The sequence below is a fragment of the Vanessa atalanta genome, chromosome 5 (genome assembly GCF_905147765.1).
Source record: "Vanessa atalanta chromosome 5, ilVanAtal1.2, whole genome shotgun sequence".
NCBI lineage: Eukaryota > Metazoa > Arthropoda > Insecta > Lepidoptera > Nymphalidae > Vanessa > Vanessa atalanta.
In genome coordinates, this window is record NC_061875.1 from 8,278,708 (window position 1) to 8,301,972 (window position 23,265).

The window sequence follows — 23,265 nt, forward strand, 5'->3', positions numbered from 1 at the left end:
GAATTCGTAAAATATGGTAAGTCTTTTATTGATTTCAAATAAATCGACGTATCTTTATTACGTACCAATATAATAATTCACATACGAAAATTACTGTAATTCATTGGAAAATGTATGGTTATCAGAAGATAACTTGTTTTTCAACTCTATCTGTAAATATTTTTAGTGATAATACTAAAGCTCTTCAATAGCTATGAACTGTTTTGTCTTTTGTCTTACTTCTTGAAACGAGTTCATAAATAAATCTAATTTAATCAATTTTTATATCCAAATACTATCAAACATAAAGAAGCGATTCGCATTAAACATAATAATTTAATTCGTTTGACATTTATCCGATTCCGTTTGTCTGATGTTTTATCCGACCCTTGAGCTTCATTCAAACTTCATCGGAAATGTTTATTGTAAGTTGTATAAAGGAATACTGATTAACGTGAATCGGGTATTTTCAGCTTAACATCACAATCCATCATGCTAAAGAAATCTTATCGATGTATAATTTATTTCTTCTTAATGCTTGTTCTGTAGCGCAGTGGCGGTGAAACAGCCTCCCCACCAGACATTGGGAATTATAGTATAAATTCCATAACGATACGCCATTAAAATAAAATTAAGCTGTTCATAATGAATTTGGTGTTACTTGCCACAGGTGACGTGATTTCGGCCAGTCTAATCAATGGTGATCTAATCTTCCCTAAAAATTTCCAACGCCGCTCATTACATAAATGTAATAAGTGATAGAGGTTTTAGTTACTAATAATGAAATCATATAATAGTCTGTAATTTCTGAATGAGTTTCTTAATGTCATATCTCTGTTAGCAATAATAAAATGTTTGTAATATAATATAACGAAGAGGGATGAGTATTATCGTATTAAATAAATATGAATGTTTCTTCGTTTGTTCTCTATGAAATCCTATACTATTAATCTGATTGGGTTGAAACTTTGGTTGTTCAGCATATGCTTGCCAGAAAAGGCTCCCGATCCAAAAAAAAAAAAATCCAATTATATCCATGCAAAGCCGGTACGGGTAGCTAGTATTATATAATATTAAAATATTACACTTATATTTGTAAATAGTAATAAACTTTAGTATGTAAAACTTTCCAACACTAAATACTACAAACGCAGCTTACGCGATATTTTTTATAACTATTAATAGTTGACTAATTCGTTATGAATAACTAGTTATTTTCAACCACTGACATTTTGTAGCTGCCATATGATGCATCCGCGAATATATTTAGTCATCCCGAAATAACGAAATGGCTGTATCAGCTTAATAAAATAAAAACATTATTATTAAGTATGAAAAAATTTATATCCTAATATATTTATTACTTTATTGAAAAACAATGTACCATAAAAATATTTAACTCTTTACTTTCCATTACCATAAAAGCACCTTCCATTCTGCACTTAAAATAGCAAAACAGTCTTAATATAATGGATCTTTGAATTTGACGTTCCACTCAATTTATTAAATATGAACGTTTAACAGGCTCAATTATTTTTATTTCTCTTCAGCTAATTCGAAATCATATCAAAAATATAATCAAATAATGTCAAAGATCAAAAGAAGAGGATTAATTTACGTAAAATATAAGACAGTAAAAATTTATCACAGTACAGAGGGAGCAGAAATGTATGTCACTCATAAATTCCCGATGTCAATCCAGAAGGTTGACAATCCACAGATTAAAAATTAAAGGTTGCGTTTTCAGGAAATCGTTTAAGAGCCAATACGTAGTATAAACAGCTGAGTTGAGACCCGGCCGCAGGTGGCACGCTCGAAATAAATTTAGCTCGTGATTCGACGTTCATTGTCACCAACTAGCCAAGGTCCCGAGATCGTGGGATCATCTGTAAAGACAATTATTCATATTACATAACATTTGTGCGGCGTTTAAATATTTTTATCGGAAACATCCGTATACGTTTTTATGACCATTGTCACTTCGTTAAATTCTAATTGCTGTCATAATACCCATAAAAAATACGCACTTGATTATTTAATGGAATACGATTTTGAGTTCTCAACTTTTAAGTACGTAAAAAAGCGGATGATTATTTTAATTGATTTCTTCAAGTGAGTTATCGTTGTAAAGATTCTTAAATCCCATTTGAATGTACTTCGATTGTTTGACCCTAGTAAGCGTTGTTTTGTTATTTTGTCTATACGTAGTTTGTTTTTTTTTTCAGATTCACGTGTTAATCGGAAAGAACAACATATAGAACATATTACTTCGTTAGTATCACAATCTGATACTATGAACATACGCTATATATTATGTTCATATGTTGCATTATTTTTGAGGCAATCTAGCTTATTGCGTCAATGTTGTTGGAGTGAAAACAGTCAGTCCAGAATAATTTCAAGCAAATGCTGCCAAAACTAGAACAGAAAGATTTGTAAATGTTCAAAATGTCCAAAGAAAACTTAACGATCTTTATAAGATAAGTCACCGTAACCATATGTTTCAAACAATTCGATAAAAACCTATAATATCAATAGTGCAATTTATTTTTGATGCAATAATAAGTCAGATCAAAACGAATATCAGGTTAATCGATTTCTGTAAAAATATATAGCGTTAACAAGCTATTTGTAATTTGGATCAATGGTTTAAGCATTTATTATAAAATGTTAAAATGAACGCATGGAAAAAGTCTTAGCGATAATAATAGCAAAGTTCGGACGTAGACATATTTATTTGCCTGATAATTTTTGTATCATAACATAAATCATTATGATTTAAAAAAATATCTTGAGCGAAGTAGGGATGGATAGCTAATTCTCGTTTTATATAAAATCTTTATATTCAAACTAAACATCAATAATAGCGTGATTGTATAATCTCGAAAAGTGTAATATCGAATCAAATCAAATGATATACTTTATTTAAGTATGCTTTTACAAGCACTTTTGAATCGTCATTTAACAAACTATTTAAAGTAAAGCTACCACCGGTTCAGAATGTAGATTCTACCGAGAAGAACCGGCGAGAAACTCAGTAGTTACTCTTTTTCAACATCTAAAAATACAGTCATGTTAGTTAAATACAATTATATATGTATGTTATGTCTCCTGCCTGGAAGTCAACAAGCATTAACTCCACGCTTTTTTATCATGAATATAATCTCGAATCGAATAATATGCCCTTTTTATCAATGTATTTTTTACAATTGACTGCAATCTATGAAACGGCAAAGTTAAAAATAAGAGTACTACCAACCGCTTCACATAATATAAACACAATGGATGTAATTGATTATATTTCTTCAGCGTCTGAATCTTGCTCGGCTGGCTTAGATTGTATTGAACGACCAATTTTATATAACATAAGTTATATTTGATTGGACCTTGCTTATAAATTGTATCTAAATTTTCGATAATTTTTTTTTTTTTTTTATTAAATATGGCAAATTTTAAATACTTCTTCATCTTACATTTGTATTAAGCTTGATAACTCGAAGCAACCGATAAATGCAATATGATAAACATTTTGATTACCTCTTCATGAGAAATATTAACCTTTCCTTACATCGACAATGTGCGACCGCCTCTTGCGCCAGTAGTTACTGGTTCGCTCACTCTTTAAACTGAAACACAACAATTTCTGTATGAATATTTGGCCGAAGAATATCTATATTGTCGGTGGTACCCATATGGGCTTAAAAAGAGCCCTACCACCAAGCAAATATTAATATGACAACTCTAAATTTAATTATAGTGGCAGACCTTCTTAACAAAATAATATCAACTAAAAAAATCGCCTTTGACTGCGTAGGTCTAATACGAAGTGAACTCCATTTCTTTACTAATAAGTCACTTTTGATGAGCGTTATTTGCATATTGAACTACTTTTTACGTACGAAATTACTTCAATCGCAACGGTAATAAATCTTCCTCTAAATGGCAGTTCCATTTTTACACGACCATAAACTCTCTAGTAGCAAATAAACGACGCAATCGGCGTGAGCCGCTTTGTAGCCGACATCGTAATTTTAATCTACAGGCCTATTGAATGACGTCTATCAGGTAGACTCATTGGAAACCTGAATGGCTTAACTAGACTTTGGTAAATATTTGTGTATATATTGCGAGCTCATTTCATTGTTAGTATCTACTTATTGCATTCGTTATTAGTAGGTTTTTTATTTTATTCAGGAAAAAGTACTTTCTGAGTCGAGATAACCCAGTAAGAATAAATGAATCATAATCGAAAATTAAGAGTTGAAATCCGGCCATATACCTCTCAATTATCATTTGACTAATTTGAGTTAATAATTTGTTCCATGGTCGGTTGTGAGGGAAAATATCCTGAGAAAACCGTCATATATATCTACTAACCCACATTAAAACCCTTGGGGTTCGCCACGGGTTTCAATGAGTGGCTCCACGCCACTTGATGTCTTGTCCAGTATTGTGTCATTTGTAGGTTGTTAATTCAATTGTTTACTTTTATATAGTAACACATTTCAATGGAATTGAACATATTACATATAAAAGTTCTTTATTTAACGTTAAAGTCATTAAACAAAGTTCGAAAAGATTACGTACTTCAAAAATATTATTGGCATTCGTTAAAAGAAAATCCACTTGGTCTCAGCTAAAAGTATTATATCGTAATAAAAAAATTCTATTTGTTCAATAATTTTCGATTGACATTAATTATGAGGAATGAGTAAGTATACGGTAATATATTGCGTTCGTAGTATCATGTGATGTTAATTTATTTCAAATGAATAAAGGTGCTATTTATAAATGGCTTAGCAATTCACCAAAATTAATAACATAGTCCTTTTAAATTAATTAATGTTTACATATTATGGAACGCCAATAATAACAAAATGTTGTTGATCTAATTATATACATATAAAATCGTTTATGGGATTACAATTTTAAAATAATAAAACAAATTGGAACATAATATATTTTACTCGAAGGCTCTTCTTCGATAACTTGTGTGAAACGTATATTAGGTTAAATATATATTATTTAAAAACCACCTCAACCTTTATTATATTACATTAAGGTTGTTCACATACTAGGATGATTTATTTAATAAATTTACATACAAAAGACACTTTATTGATTGTATCTAAAAGTCTTTCTTCAAACACGATTGCTCTAGTTATTGCAATCCTGCACTAATCTGAACACATCTTTACGTCTAGGAAGTGAGTTTACAGCTGTCATAAAACGGTTTACAACCTAACGTGTGCTTCTTGGCCCTTGAAGTTAATGTAACGGAGAAAAACGGGATAAAATAGGTACTCTATATACTTAAACATTCTTGTAAACGTTAAGTGTCGCGTAATGAGTTCGTTTTGTACCCACAGTAGAACTTCAGAACTGAATATTTTACGCAGATATTTTTAGAATATTTGAAACCAATCTTAAAAGCTTGATTATGATTTTGTCTGCAAATAAAAACACGAAGACGACATAAAACGAAAATCTATCAAAGCATAATGGAAACAAAAAAAACAAACGACACGTCGTTTGATATTCGGTTTTTTTAAAAAAAAAAGTATTTTTGGAAGGAGGTACAAGTACGTAACAATTATTGACGTAGAATTTCTTCGGCTGATCACAGAATAATACTCGGTCAATATCACATTTTTATAGCTTCCATCTTGCAAAAATTACGGTAACAAAAAAGAGATCGAAAATCACATTACGTAGTATTATTTTGTTTAGAATAGGTTATGTTAAAAACATAATAATTATAAAGTTTCAGTTTGTAAGCCTTTTCATTCACCCGTATCTTAGCTTTTCTTGGACAAGGACTGTTTCTTGTCGTGCTACGGATTTAATAATAGAGTACAAACTTTGGATACTCAAGTTAATAATAGTCTCTCAAATAGAAAGAAATTAACTTCCTTATATTTATGTATTTTCTTAAATACATAAAGGTAACTTAATGTACTAAAAATGTTTTGTAACCGTTTATAAATAAACGGTTACAAAACATTTCACATAAATATGATTATACAATTAGCAGTTTTAGTTCATCTTAGAACGGATTGTTTGATGTTGCAAAACGGAAACAGACTTAGCAGGTGCGATTATTACGTAGCGAAGATCTTCACGAGGAGACAATAATTTTGCGAAATGAATATATTTGTATTCAACGTGTATGAAACTATACGAATAAAACATAGTTTATTGCTTTTGGAAAATAAATAAAAAGACAATGAAACTTTATGCTTCTTAGATTATATTATGCTTGATAATTAACCTTACTTTTGGTAACGCAAAATTTTGAATGGTTCCTGTAAAGATCGATATTTCAATCTTTTTGTCATTTTGAATTCATATAATTTTAAAATATAGCTATGAGTTTTGTTCTTTAGCTTCACTGGCTTATTATTAGCGATTCGTGCGAAGCTGGCGCGAGTCGCTAGTGAATGATAAGCTAAACTCATTTACGTCAAATCAAAAGTTTTTTTTTTTATTTAAAAGCTCGAATAGTATACCATATGAACTCACTGAACGAAATTGCGCCGTAGCTTGCTATGACTTGTTGAATAGGCTCACAAAAGAAGAGAGTTCTGAATCGGATTGACACTTGTATTGAATAGTGGATATGTGTAACAAGTTTGGATACAGGATAGGCAGCCTATAAGCTAAATTTATATCAATTGAGTCAAAAAGGTGACTTGTGACTATATGATGGAGTTGTCCTGGTACAGTGCAGACATGCATTAAACCTTTTTGGCTGTCAAACGATCGAGACTTGTCAATTGCTCTAGTCTTCAGGATAAATGTCATTCACATACCGCTCAACAGATCATAACAAAACACGGGAATTACGTCTGAAAACTCTCTGTCACTCAACGTACTCACTAGACCTTAATCAAATTTACGTCCATTTTTTCGGAATTAGAATTTTTTTTTCAACAGATATAACTTAAAAAATTTGATGATGTCGATAAAAAACGGCTTTAAAGAGTTCATCGATTTCCATTGCTAGAATTTTTATAGGCTACAATGTACCTCCATTAAAAATTGATATATAACTAAATATACTTCGATTACTTAATCATAATTTAACATTAAAAAAAGTATTTGTATTTTCTATATAAAACGGCTTCGTAGGTAAGGATTTAATATATACAATTTAACTAAGTAATTGAGAATTCGTGTTATGTAAGGTGTGTTTTGGCTCTAGAAAATGATTAATGAACGAGTATAATATGACTCATAATCATAAAACTTTTTCTCTCTTTCGATAGTTGTAATATCATATCATTCATAAAAGGCAATATCATTTATAAAAGGCAATATCATATCAGATACTTAATAAAATTTATAGGTTTCATATTAAAGCAATGATATCTATCTCTGAGATCTTCACAGACTTCTAAGATTTTAATTAACGATTCCATATTAATAGTAAATTCATAAAACGGAGATAATGCATATTTCAATAAGTCAGCAATCATATAATAGTTAGTAGGAATTAATTAAATTATCTTATTGAAAGATTTATTAGTAGTAGTAGTATATCGATGTATAAGTTTAGTTGGTGGTAGGGCTTTGTGCAAGCGCGTCTGGGTAGGTACCACCCACTCAACAGATATTCTACCGCCAAATAACAGTACTCTGTATTGTTGTGTTTCGGTTATAAGGGTGAGCGAGCCAGTGTAATCACAGACACAAGGGACATAAAATCTTAGTTCCCAAGGTTAGTGGCGCATAGGTAATGTAAGGAATGGTTAATATTTCTTACAGCGCCTTTGTCTATGGGCGGTGGTGACCACTTACCATCAGGTGGCCCATTTGCTCGTCCACCAATCAATGCCATAAAAAAGTACTACTCAATTTAATGCCAAATTATTAAATTTCTTATTATATGGCTGGATTAAAAATAGATGATTATGTTGTTCATTTGAGATTGCAATAAAATAATTGTTGTTTTTTTTTACTTTGAACTTAAAAAATCGTTTTGTGCACTTTTAATTTTATCTCACTAATATAATAAATCAATACGTTCGATTATACTCGTACATTCTAATATGAAAAAAATGCAATCATGCAATGGAATCTTCGCTTACTTTGAATGAATGGCGAGGGTGTGATCATAAACTCGCTTTCCTTCTATTTGAGATAAATTAAAATATATGACGCAGTTATAATGATACCAAACAAAATACTGTCACATACAGTTGTCTGCACAAATAACATTAGTCGTGTAATATGGACGCACGGACTAAATACTACCGTGGACTAACACGAATCTGTCCACATTGTGCACATTAACATATTCATGACAGCATTGAAAACAACTAGTTTAAATTAAAAAAAAACTGACGGATAATGAGAATTAATGAGAACTTCATACTTAATTCTAACTAATAACAGTGTCCATTGTTAATAAAATTAGTATAAACTATAAACTTATTTAAGGTAACGTGACGTAAGGTAAGGTGTTATACATAGTATTAATTTCCAAAGTAACGCTATTAGGTAAATTGGTACGTCCATACTGATATGCTTAAATACATATTTTTGTTTCATACTATAGGTTCATTACGAGTATATACTTCAGTTCCTTTGATTGTTGTATAGTTCGAATTGGTTAATTCTAAGTCTATTTACATATAATATTAATGAAAAAAATATAATAAGGCAACATTTATTATAACCGTATCAATATAATAACAAGATATGATTAAATTTTATTTACAATCTTGATAGTAGATACAATACTTGAGAACTAATTGATAATAATAAATATTCACCAACATCTTTATAATATTCATATTTATGAGGAATAAATTATTCTTTATTCCAGTAGGAACTATTGAATCGTTTCACAAGATTTAATTGTGACTAAATCTTTGAATACACATTCTACCTAGAAGAATCATACTCAGTAAATATATCTTTTATTAAATTAGTATTTACTTACAAACATAACCATATCTTTGTCAGCTCATTTACAATGATAAGTTACTTGCAACTCCTTAGTTATTTTGTCGCTTTGTTCGGTAGTCGTGTTTTTGTGTAACGAATTCTGTAGACGACCGACCTTACAGTACGTCCGCATTTAAGTAGGTCATAAATTAAATGGTGGGGTGTGGTCGTACTAGCGGAACGCGTGTATAATTATTAACTGTGTTAGAAGAATTAATAACTCTATGGTATATCTGTATGGTATTCTTGAAATGTTAATACATCGATCACTTAGCAAACTATTAACTTGTTTTATAATAATTATTTTATACATTTTTATTAAAGTTAAGTTTAATAAAAATATATATGTACGATTATATGGTACCCGTATCAAAAATAATATAATTGTAAAAAATATATATAGATATATTATATTATACAGAAGACTATCTAAATACCTAATTTAAATGTTTGTTAAATTTATCTTCCTAATAGAGTTACAACTTGAATAATATATTATTTGGCTGTTTGTCTCTGTATAGTTATAATACAAGAAAAAATCTTCTGTCACGTTTTTAAAGATTTAATTTTTGATTTAATTTCTACCACTATATAAATACAAAATAACTCAATTTTTTTCCTTCTTCTTCTTAATACACGGTTCTGTCGTTGTAAAACATACCGTACAATTTGAAGCGCGTGTATGTTCATTTGTAATATTGAATGTAAGAAATATGAACATAGTGATATATTTCTTTTAAATAACAATGTTTACTATTTTTTTGCAAAATATAGATTTGTTTCAATAAAATAGTGAGTATAGAAATTTTACGTATACACTGAAATGTATGCGTTATATTAAAAGCAATTAAAATAACATTGCGAATTCATTTTTCTAAGCAATTACAACCTTACTGATCTATTTAATTTATTATAATTGATGATAGAGTTGTTAATATATAGTGTTATATGTATCAAATACTGCAAAACATTTACGCGATTTTGCTCTTAACATTTGTTCAAGGATTGTTATGTAACCTGAATTAATGTAATACGTAGGGCGTAGGTAAGAGAAATTAGATGAAATATACATAAGATTTACAATATTAGCAAGGATTTCTGAGCATACTTGACACGGCATATTATTTTAATTAGCGCGTACGCAACAGCGTTATAATTATAAACTCGCGGCAATTTTCTGTTGGTTTGCGTGTAATAAGAATATAAGCGCGATATTTGTATAATACTGATTTCGATTTTACTGTTATGTACAGAAATCGCGATAAAAATATATCATTAGAACAAACTACCTGTTTATTAAGCATTAATTATAAACAAGCAATAAATTAATACAATTAGAACGGCCACTTCGCGGAATCTAAATCAATTAAAGTTTCGTATTTATAATGTTTATTATATTATTCGTTTTCTATGAATTACATAGAATTATAAATCAAGTCGAATGTTATTTATAACTATATCGATTTTCTCACCTTTTAACATTTACAAATATAATGTTGTATGAGATATTATTTGAAATTCAATTATATGGTAACATGTTGTTTTCTTGAACACACGTGTTCGATTTCCTTTACCCCTTGTCGGAATAAATTGCTTTATCTCAGTTCAAAAAATATTATATCAATATGAACTAAAAGAAAATTTTCGATAAATATTAATTTTTATAACATAGTAGCTTTACATTTAATTCACGACTGAAACGTTTAAATTGACACTTTAATATTACTTTTATGAGTCTACTTTAATAAATTTGAAATAGTTTTTAAAATAAATCATATTGTGCTCGCTTTATTCTCGTTATATGTTTTTTTTTACGATATTTTAGGATATTAATGTAACCACAAATAATCTAACCACTTTTCGTTTTCATCTCAATATCTATAAATACAAGCACATCTTAGATCCCGAGGTTGGTGGCGTATCGGCTATGTGAGGAATGGTCAATATTTTTTGACATCAGGTGACCCATTCGCCCGTCAAATTACCTATTACGTAAAATAAAAACTGATTCCAATAATATTCCAAGAATATTAATGAAAAAAGTAGATTACGTTTGAGAGTTCATAACAATATAATATATCTAAAAAGTAATAGAATACCTCAGAAAAGTCGTTTATTTTTAGATAAATATTAATAAGACAATATTGCTTAACAAATGCAAACTTCCGTTTGTTCTTTAATTTTTATTCTAAGTAAAACAAATTGACGAGACTCCTAAATACTTTGAAGAATAATCTTATGTTTTCGGAGCTCAGCTTAAATATTTGAAATTCAAAAATAAAATGATCGTTTTTTTTGGATGATCATGTGTAATAAGTATCTACCATACTTTTTTATTAAATTACCGTGTTCCTTGTAAGAATATTACTTAATTATATGCATAAATGTTGTTTGGTATTTTCTAACGCTCATTACAAACTTGACCGATATCCAGTGCCGCACTTGGCCGCGTAACAAAATGTGTCAAAACATACATTGGCTGTGTCTATTTTTGCATCTCATTATCTCTTCGTGCCAGAATTCTTTAGGACATCTCGCTTATTATGCACGGAGATATTTCAAGAGGAAAATTAAAAAAAAAATCTCTCCGGTTCTCGTGACATAAGAGTGAGTGAATATGTTAAACAGACGCTCTTCCAAAGTGTTTACTCTGTTGGCATTAGCGCCAGTGGAAATTCTTTGTAAAATTTTGGTTCATTCTTTCGTGACGTAAACGATGTGACATAATTTGATGTATCGTTAAGCTTTAATGTGAACCGAGAAATTAAAAATACTTTTCTATTAAAACTACGTAATTACAATACGTATGATATCTTATCATAATCCCTCATAATTAACAATAATATAACCGCTCCAATATCGTCCATCGCGGCCTTACTGACCGTCATATAAATTTTCATTTAGGCTGGCTCTCAGGGAATTCCTTCACTCCTAATAAACACGCGCTACGTGGACATATTTTTCTCATAGAACGCACCCTACCGGGAATCTAAATTAAGGTGAGTTTAATAACAATGTAACTTGAATTTGATACTTTTATAAAAGGTGTGTTCAGTTTAAAATAATGAGTGTTCATATATGATATAAAGGAGTTATTTTTTGTAAAGAGATATTTTTTTTTGTAAATCATACAAACGTAGAAGAAAACGTAGAAGTATTGGGTAGAAGAACCAGTGTATCTTTATTGTGTTCTAACTCGCATATAACAGAGCTAAATCTACGCAAATTAACCGACTTTACCACTTGCATTTTCATAGTGGAAACACTTATTAAATTGCATCAATGTTTTTTTTTTTTTTTATGTCATAAGGTGGCAAACGAGCAGGAGGCTCACCTGATGGAAAGTGACTACCACCGCCCATGGACATCTGCAACACCGGGGGGCTTGCAGGTGCGTTGCCGGCCTTTCAGGAAAGAGTACGCTCTTTTCTTGAAGGTTCCCAAGTCGTATCGGTTCGGAAAAACCGCCGGCGAAAGCTGGTTCCACAGAGTGGTTGTGCGAGGCAGAAAATGTCTTAAAAATCGCGCTGTTGTGGATTTTCGGACATCTAGGTGGTGCGGGTGATCTACTTCGTCAGATCAAAAGAGATGTTCATAGATTAGTATTTTACTTGACATTACTCAACATTTTGGAACTTTAAACAGCATGTAGCGTTGCAGGTTGGAATATAGAATTAATTGTCCACTTACGTCTGGGTTTGATTAGAGTGTCTTAAAGTGGTTATGATTGCTTCTGATGTTAAGGCTACATTGACCACATTTTGAGACATATCCCATTATGTGGCATTTTTCTTGGCATTCATTGAGTCTATATGAGTTGGTAAGCATGGTTTGCCTTTATTGTGGGCATAATGCAACTATCATCCCACAACGATCACATTCTATGCGATCCACAAAAAGAGATGGCGTAATATAAATCACATTACGCACAATTTTTAAAATAACTAATAAAACAGTTCGTGAATTATTATAAAAAAGAATACCTAATTTTCTCAATTTACCTTCGCAACAAATCGTTTACGGGAAGTGATCTAAAGAACGTGATCAAACATAATTCAGTTTGCTCCTATCTATGAAGTATAAAGGATGATACGACATTGATAATGGACTGGGGATAAAAAGTACTTCTTGTAAAAATTTTACTACTCGGAATCTATAGAAACTTATACAATAAATTGAAAGAAATGAGGTATTTTTTACGTTTGAAGAAGACGGGTTGGAACTATACGGGTCGGTGGACGTGGTCGTGTAACATCTAGCGATGACTTATAGATTAAAAATCGTGTTATAACTTTAATTATTATATAAATTACTCAGATTATAAACTGTAACCTTCACTAAAGATTACGAGCGCTTCATCTGCCTTTTGTTTTTTCTAGGATTAATAATAAGAACGATTTAAAACGAGGACTGAAATAAGTAGTTATAGACAAAAAAAAATTTAAAATTGCACGAAGTATAATAGTATCATTTACCATTGGCTGGTAGATCCAATGTTCTCGGCAAGAAATTACCCAACTCTCCTGTCACCAGTGTGCGCAATAAATTAGAAAGGAATATTTTAGCACTTTATTCGCTTCAGCATTTTTCGCCGTAATCCAGACTTAAACATTTTTTCCATAATATGAGAAGGGCTCTATATCTCCACGCTTCTAGTGCTATACCATATCGTGCTGTCCCCGTTTCCAGGGAATTAGTATCAGTTCATCAGGTCATATGCGATTATCATCACGATTAATTCCGGAGAAACTATATCTAAAAATAAAATAGTTCATGAAAACAAAGTTCGAATAACATTAATAAGTATATAACTTAATTATTTTATTATATATAAAATAAGTTAAAATAATTAATAAATTAAATTTTACTAAATAAATAAATGTTGTCTGATGTATTCACATACACAAAACTACATACCTATATCTTTTAAAATATACTCCATACATGAAATAGTATATTAACGAAATAATAGTACCTACTAATATGTATGTATGGTATGTATATTACATAGGTATGTAAAAGTAGAAATAAAATCAAAGAGGTCGTAGCAAGCGCTGGCAGTGTCGAATAGTGCAAAGAGAATCAAGACGCGTGGATTTTCAACTAGTTTTATGATAGCAATAAAGTTTTTTAATGACTGAGTTATTCAATACAGAGTTAATATTGCTTCTCGATGTTCGCCTTCGTTATCATAATTATTGTAATATCGGAATTCAATGCATACAAATATTTTTTTATTTTATTTTAATGATCTTCGTTTTACACATTGCCTTTAATTTTAAATCTTACTTTTTATATTATATAGATAGGCGGACGTGCAAATGGGCGAGATGATAATAAGTGATCACTGCCAACCATAGACACTGGCGTATTAAATATTCCTCACAAGACCAATCTACAACCAACCTGGGGTACAAAGGTGCAAAGTCCTGGAGTTACACTGGCTCAGTCACTCAAAATGGAAGACAACAATACTGGGTATTGCTGTTTGACGGAGAGGGTGGTATCTACGGGTTTGCATAAAACTTTACCACCAAGTTGTTTTTGGGGGTTGGGTGAACAAGGCCGTCAGAAATGATGAAAAAAGAAAATTGGTGTAACTGAACATCCGCTTTGCAATATTTATAAGAAGGCGCTGTAAACATTGTATAGATATTATACAAATAAAAATATCCAAGCCTACTTTTAACTACTTACCATCAGTGACCCTTTGGTCAGTCTGCCTACTTATTATAAATAAAAAAGAATTAACTACAATAGTAGTAAATTTAGCGATATCAAATTGTCTTATTAACCTTTTATACATAAATAACATCTCCTACAACAAAGTCTATACATTAAATTGGAATAAGAATTTCCTTTGACTTTTCTTCACTCGAACTAGTTATCTTAAAATAAGGCGAGCGAAGTTCCCGCTATAATATAAATTGTTACATGGAAACTCTTTTGTATACAAAATCAAGCCTGTTCAAGCTGGTTATTTTTAATGCAATTTCCATCGATGCAACTTACATTAGGTAAAAAAGGTTAAAAAAAAACTTTTTTAATTTACCAAAGGTTTTCTTTAACAAACTTTAAATTGACCATTGATGGATAGGCTCGCACTTGGTGCGGTACCGTCGGTAATTAACTCTTAACAATACACTATGTGTACATACATTGCCACGAATAGAGAGAGATGGAATAGTCTCGAAAAACCTACAACCAATTTATAAGATGACCCACGACGAGAAGATAAGAAGTTTTGAGTTGTGGATCGATTTCAATAGATATATATATATATATAATATATGTGTTTTGTTAACAAGATGACCAGATTAATTGATTTTGACTGATAATAATAACAACTGTGTTAAGTTGTAAATTTATATATCTGACTTTTCAATTTTAAATTCTGTTTAGTCTATTAAACACTTCATTTCGCAAGGAAGATTTAAGTAAATAGCTTTTAAATGTTTTATTTATTAAGCCAGGCGGTTGGCGAGATTTACGCGGAGAACCGAGAGCTGTGGCGCATCTTGGAAGAGACCTATTTCCAGCAGTGGATAACGATTGATGATTAGAATGTTGTTTATATGAAAAAAAAACTTGTAAAGTCTTATGTAGTATCTTACTCTGTGCAGTAAATATCAGAAACTTTTATTAACAATCTGTGCTGTTGATGTTGAATGACAGTTACTGCAGGCTTAGAAAATAAGTTAGTAATTTGGCGGTGCAATAATTACAAAAAAAAAAATAGTTGTTCAGTTGCAAATATAGGACTTTCAACTATTACTAAAGTCATATTCAAAAGTTATCTACCAAATTATAATGGTATATTCATGAAAACTTTAGTCATGACACTCGCGTGATTAAAAATTCCACAAAAAAACATATACATTAGTATAGTCATTTTATCCATACTTTTGTAGTAATTGAAGGGTTTCATTGCTGAATACGTTACAAGCAACATTAGGTATATGAAGGCTTGGAGAATGTGAAAGCAACTCTTATAAAACATTAATCAAAGAGCCGTATCGAATATATGAAGCTTAAAACGATAAAAGGGTTCCATTGAGTATTAATAGCGACAATGGGAACACTTAGAATACAAGATGAATGACTTTAAGTATAAAGCTTTAAATTATATTATAAAAAAAAAGTAGCGTATATTATTCAAATCGATTAACATTTTTTTTTCTAAATTATTTGTTCTAAATTAATTGCATACACTATTATCAGAGGATAATGCACTGTTTACATCATCATAATTAGTTATTTTTTCTGTCAACCTTAACAATCACTGAAGTGTCGTTAGCAAAAAATACAATATCACAAATAACAGGGAAAGAAAGATCATTTATATATACTAGAAATAGAAATGGACCTAAGATTGACCCTTGTGGAATACCCATTTTTAACCCATAAAGCGTTTTAACCGCCAATCTTAAGAACTACTACTACAATTATTATATACACACACTGTGCCGGAAGAGTTACTCTTCCTCCTTTGAATACATCAATACCAACAAAAGTTGTTTGGCGGTAGAATATATGATGAGTGGGTGGTACCTACCTAGCCAGGCTTACCAATACATTACCCCTAAATAGTCCAGGATTGTATATCACTATTTATAATACAATAGTTCATTATCTAATTAACATATTTTTTTATATTATTGTATTTTATATTCATATTATGATTATTAAATTGTATAAATGAAAAGGATATCAACCTTTTAATATAAATATAAACAACTCTTAATGTACTTTATATAGCGCATATAAATTGTATTTCAATATTTAATTCGTAATAAGCTTATTAATTGAAATGTTAAAATTTTAAGTTTATATATATATGAATTAGTAATTTATATCAAGGGTCAGTATATTAAAGAGTTCTATCAGATGGATAGTTTCCGCTATGAATGGTCTATGTAAGTGAAATCGGTTAAGAGGACATCGTCTTATTCCAGGAAATGAAAGAGCTCATTTAAGAAACTGCGAGTATATCTACGCTAGTTCTACGCACACTTCCTTTACTAATCCGTCGTGATTTTCAGCAGAAAATTAAAAATATATATTATTATTTATCGACTCTCGTCTATTTACTTTCAAATGATATATAACCACAATTATTTATCTTGGTATGCTATATAGAATCAGTCGACTGAATTGTCAAAAAGGAGGGGGCAGTGGAAGACGTAAATCTTTGCGAAATTTTGATTATTCTTACACGAAATCCTTTCTTAGAGTTTGTGTTTGTGTTTGAGTACACTGCACACATACTACGAACTTCAGCATTTCCAATTATCTTTGTTTCAAAGTTGTTTTTTTTTGCGATGATAGTCGGACAGTCAGGAGATTACCTATTAGAAAGATGTATAGGATGTTAGATATTACCTATTACAAAGGTATATCGAATGTTAGATATACAAATCCGGCCAAAGTCGGAAACATAAAGTCGTCCATCCACAAATTTTGTTTGAATTCACATATCAATATAGAATGTTAGTTTTGTATCCGTAATCGTACAAATTGGAAAAGCATATTTATTTTGACCATCGCATACAGGCAAAAACCATTTAATTAAAACCGCAATCGTTTAATTCGTGGAAAATGTTTCACGACAAATATTTCAAATAGTATTGTCGCTCAATCGGAAGCTAATGTGCAAAAGGAAATGAATATTGACTGAACCACGCAGTAAGAGGGTTCAGTTCACATTTCATAGTTTCAATATTATGAAGGAAGTGCTCCGTGGTTAGATTGTAATGCATTTTCCATTAAAACGGAAATCGTTTTAAGTTTTGGAAAATTTATATTTAGAATGTAGTAATATAAAAACCAGTATATAAAAAAAATAATAAAGAATACATACATAATATGCCAACTTTCATGGTAATCAGAAAAACAATATCAAAGCCTAATCAGATAGACTACCACACACGATGTCCATTTTTATATATAAGACAAATGGACTAGATGTGTTTTTGACTGGCTCTCACTCGTGGATTTCGTAATACATCTTCGATTGAGATAAAAAGTAGTCTACGACGGTCTCAAAATAACGCTGTGCAGAATTGCACGACTATCGGCTGATGCGGTAACCGTCAATGTAGGCGAGATATCTATACGTGTAAGGCTCTTTGTTCGGCTGGATATTTAAATGTACGGGCAAAGTCAAACGAAACTTTAAAAATATACGCTTCTTTAAAATATACTTTGTACAATACAAGGGGTATTTAAAGATAATTTACTTAAAAATATGTCTTTTTTAAATGTTTTTTTTTATTTTTTAATTACAATATTTCTACGACGAAAAGTTAGTGTCAAGTAGTAAAACTAGAATTATTTACAAAAAAGAGAAAATAATATTATTGGAATCTATATATTTAAAACTTTTTTTTTATTCAAAACTACAATTTTGTCATATTTATCGCGTACATTTATTATTAGAAGCAAATGCGTTGCTGTAAATAATTAATTATTATTGCAAATTAGTTTATCTTTTTTTTGCATAAACTTTGTGTAAAACTAAAACTAGACTTATTAGCGCGGCTTTAACATTGCTCTACCAATATATCAATTATTAATATTTCAACAATCTGTTACAATTATAGTTTGACATGATCTTAATTAATACGTATATCTAATAATATTTGTTAAAAAATAGAAATAGACTTTTCAATAAGAGACTGTAAAATGAATATTATTTGTGATTTCATTTAAATATTTAATCTCTGAATTATTAATAATGAAAATAATTTCGCTCTTCATCGGGGCTCCGATCGTAAAATATTTTGAAATCAGTCTATATTTATAAACCACATCGATAATAATGCTTTCACCACAATTTCACTTTAGTAATAATAGGCAATGTTATTTTAAGCTTATGAAGTGCCCGATCGGTCGTTTATTGCAAACGTAGCGTTATTATACCACAAAATTCGGAACGTTTATATAATTTGCTATGAACGAGGGAATTTAATAACGAGAAAACTGCAAACAAAAGGAAGGTTCTATAGAAAAGTGACATGTTCTGTTCCTCCCATTGTATCTACGAGTTATGTGGAGTCCGACATACATATATGGAACTTATTTTATTCCGCTTTATTTATATTTATATTATTTAGGTTCAGCGCTTCATAATGGTTCTTTATTTATTTACGTTCAGCGCTTTATAACGCTTTATTATTTACTATATATTTTTATAACATTCATTCATTTGCACTTAAATAATATTGACTTTTTTTGTTGCTTGCAATTCATCAAATAAACCTATGCTTTATTCGAGTAGATTTTTACAAATTACTGTTAAATCGTCCCTTTTTATGAAATTAACGTAGTTCCCAGCGCTTCGAAAAGCAAATTCTACTGTAAAGTACTAAAAAAATTCAGAATTTACTTTTCTTACTTACATAAATACATAAATTAATTATACTCTATCTCAAATTAAAATGTGTGAGTATTATTAGGAGACATTACAAAAAAAATGTTTACTTCGAGTTTATTATTATAGGTTCGTGAAAATAATTCCAACATTATGGAGAATTTACTAGAAATGGAATCGACTTTATTATATCCTATTTCATTTTTCCATCATAAAGTTACTACTAGTAAATTTATATACTAGTTAACTATTAGATTCATAATATTTGACAATGAGTTTTTACAAACTAAAATATTTTCCGACATCAGCCTTTGTTTCGGTACTATTGATCTGGACCAATTCGAAAATACACGGCCTTTGTGATCGTCTGGCAAATAAAAGGTTAAATTAAAAATAGTACGAATGACCTGACTTAAAAATTCTATTGTTGAAAAGTCATTTTATATGAACTATTTTTTATGTCAGATAAATTTTAATTAATGTTTGAAGTAATTATTATTTGATCTGCATTTTATTTTTATAAAGAGTCATTATAATGAGATTCAATATATAACCAAATGGCAAATAACCAAAAGGCTTTCTTACTTTAGCAAAAAACTTGGATCATATCCCCTCTGATTCAAAACGGGTTTTATTCAACACATGAAAACAGCCTTAGAGCGTGGATTTTAAGTTCTGACTCACTTTCTCTAACTACCGGAACGTCTCGGCTTAGCTTGCTAATTATAATCAAATATTGAAATTACAAGATCAGCAACAAGGTAGCAATTTTGAAGGTACCATTATTACGTATTTATAGACCAGCCATTGTCTTTCAACTGTCAGAATTAGAATAATTCTGACGTAATCATAATTCATTAGTTTGCCGTGTTGCCATTCGACAGTATCCAATTCAATGTTATGTTTAAATACAAACACGACGATATTTATATGAATTAAAATTCGTGTTAATTTACCATTTGTATATGAAAGTGCGATTCTCTTTGAAACGAAACATGAAACGTTTAAAACTGTGCAACAAGTAACATAACGCCTTTGGTCATAGTCATTTAACAACCAAATATTATGTTTCTAACAAACTTCTCTCGTTCTCTTTTACTTATAACTTTCACGGTTGGTTAGTTTTGAACCGTGCATCGTACGCCTTATAGAGCAGACTTTAAATTATTAAATATAACATTAGATTTACTTATTGTCAGTCAAAGTAAGGACCCCATAATTACTATTTAAGAAAGAAAGAAATTATATATGTGTATGTATATAATGTTATTTTAGCTTCAATACCTATGTTAAAATTGTCTTCCATAATTATTAATACTGAGCAATCTACTACGAGCGAAAAATATCAACATAAGAAAATATATCACGTTAATATTGCTATAAACGAAAAGCTATCTGAAAATGACAGGTTTTAGGTAAAATGTCGTATCAGGCAATCGTTTAATCTATTTTCTTATTTATTTCAATAAGGAAAAGAAATATCTAAATGGTTAAACTGACAGGGGCTAGTACGATCTGACAGTTGAAACATTTTATAGTCATAAAGAAAAATATGTCGTTTTTTTTGCGCCAAAATCTGGTAATTTTTTTTTTTGGGGCTCAGAGCGTTAAATTCAAACTTGCGATTTACACATCATTAAGCAAAACGTATAAAAAATATGCTTTGTTTACCAGTTACAAATTACAAAACGATATTTTAAAAAGTTATTTGAACATAAAGCCAACGCCGAAAATGAGTACACTCTATCCGGAAAATACACGACGGATACCTACTCAAAATACATCTAACAAGTTAAACGAAGCTCCAACATTTATTACACAGGTACTCGTGCCAGTTACGATACAATCGCCCTCTTAATTCACATATTAATTATTTATTTCAGAGAGAGGAAAATGGATTTACGATCACTAACAGTGATCTTAAAGAATAAAGTTACTCCGGTGTTCGAGTAATTGACTGTAACCGAGGGTTGCGACTTTTGATTCAATATTACTTCGTTTTCGCGGAATCCATGGCTGTATCTGAAGTATACAAAATCATTTTAAAGCATATTTAAACATAATTATTAAATATGGTATGTATTAAATCGCTGATCAAATAAATAAATACAAAAATATCAAAGAATTCTTAAATAGTGCATACATTTCGATTCTGATTACCAATTTGTGGGTCGCATGTGACGCATTTACTGAAGAGATGATCATCGACTCCGCATCCAATCATCATGGCATTTTAACGTCATAACGACGTGTGATGTTTGGTCGCGCTTATTTTTGGATACCTTATTTATAACATGGCATACCCTAATAGCGAAGCGATTACGATTCCTTGGTTGACCAGACATTGTTTTACTTTTAGAAAGACGGCAGAAAGAACCATGTTTCGTAAAGTTGTAAAGCAACTAGATATGTTAACAAGTTTGCGGTATAATAATAGTGCTTGAATGATCTCAAGCAAACCGTTCTTGACATTCCAAGCAACACTACCAGAGCAACAATACATGACATTAAATACATAAATGACGATGATAAGTTTTCATAAAACAACAAAGGAAATCAAATCAAGGTTCTCATTTATTCATTACGTTTATGCTCGTCTAACTTTAGTGATTTAAAAGCCCTCAGCACGCGTGAGGTAACGCATTTTCTAGCGCCACGTCCCTAACTTGTAAATAAGCAAAGTTGTACTGCCTTATATTTTATCAAAACTCATGAGTGATGTGGGTGAGGTTTTCTGCTTGTTGATGTAAGTAACGTTTAATGTTCATCATTGCAATTAAACTGACTCGATAAAATCGAATCATACCAATGAAACCAGTTCAATCGATTGAGAGATTTTGTGAAGTCTCGCAATGAATTGAGCTGAAATCTCTATTTTACGAATGAACTCGATAGCGAAGTAGGTTTTTATTTTAAGCAGAAAAGTAAATTCGAATAATTGTTTATTGTTCGTCTGTATCGAAACTTTTGCTTACAAATAAAGATAATAATAATATGTTTCATAATAGTTTTGTTGTGTGTTGGTGCAAATTTTTTCAGCTATATAAATACCTAAAATACATAGCATTTTTAGCGGAATAATTGCTGTTGCTACACTGAATCATTAAAACAGCATCTTGAGTTCTCGGAATATGTTCTGATTCCGTGCTAATGAGGCACTAAATTTTGACGATGTTACGTTAAAACCAACATATAAAACGAAAGCCTATGGGATTTTTTTTTTAATATATGAGGGCAACTTTCACGTCACGATTGTATAGTTTAGGTATAATAAAAATAATATTTTTTTTTATTTATAAATTTAAATTTCATTTTAAAACATTGATAAATAAGATTTAGTTAGCCGATAAGACTAATTATGGACGTTGAAATAGCGTGTTCTTGGTATTTGTATTTTCATTTAAATTAATACTATTTTATTGTATTTTAATAACCTAAATTACAGAGGTATGTGAGCCTCCAAGGATAAATAATATTTTGTAAAGTGAAATGCCTTAACGCATTAACCGATACATTTTACTATTATAATATGTACTGCAAATATTAATTAATTAAAAAAATCATAAATTTACTTGGTGGCAGGGCATTGTACAATTGTATTTAACTTACATAACGTTGTATCTCAAATGTTTGGAATATATCAGTTTCTGAAGTCGATGGCGCATTGGCGATGTAACGACTGGTTAATTTTACCAACAACGCCAATAAAATTAAGTGGTGACCATCAGTTGGCATAATGGTTGGGAATAATTCCGTCCACCTTCTTGTGCCATAAAAAAATCGAGGATTGAAATAGAGTATCACGAAGAAAACGTATGAAGTTTTAGTTGAAGATATCGGAAGTATTGCCTTTATTATATCAGAAGTACAAACAATCGTGGTCACTTGATATAACGGTAGAACGTCAATATATCTTAAAACAGTTGTCATGTAAAAATGTCCTTTAAAATTTCGGGTGACTT

The 23,265-nt window shown here is 30.3% G+C and overlaps 1 protein-coding gene across 1 annotated transcript in view; it reads left to right on the forward strand.

Moving 5' to 3' along the window:
- LOC125064072 overlaps nt 1–23,265 on the forward strand; it is a 170,388-nt gene that overhangs the window by 5,825 nt on the left and 141,298 nt on the right. The window lies entirely within an intron of this gene.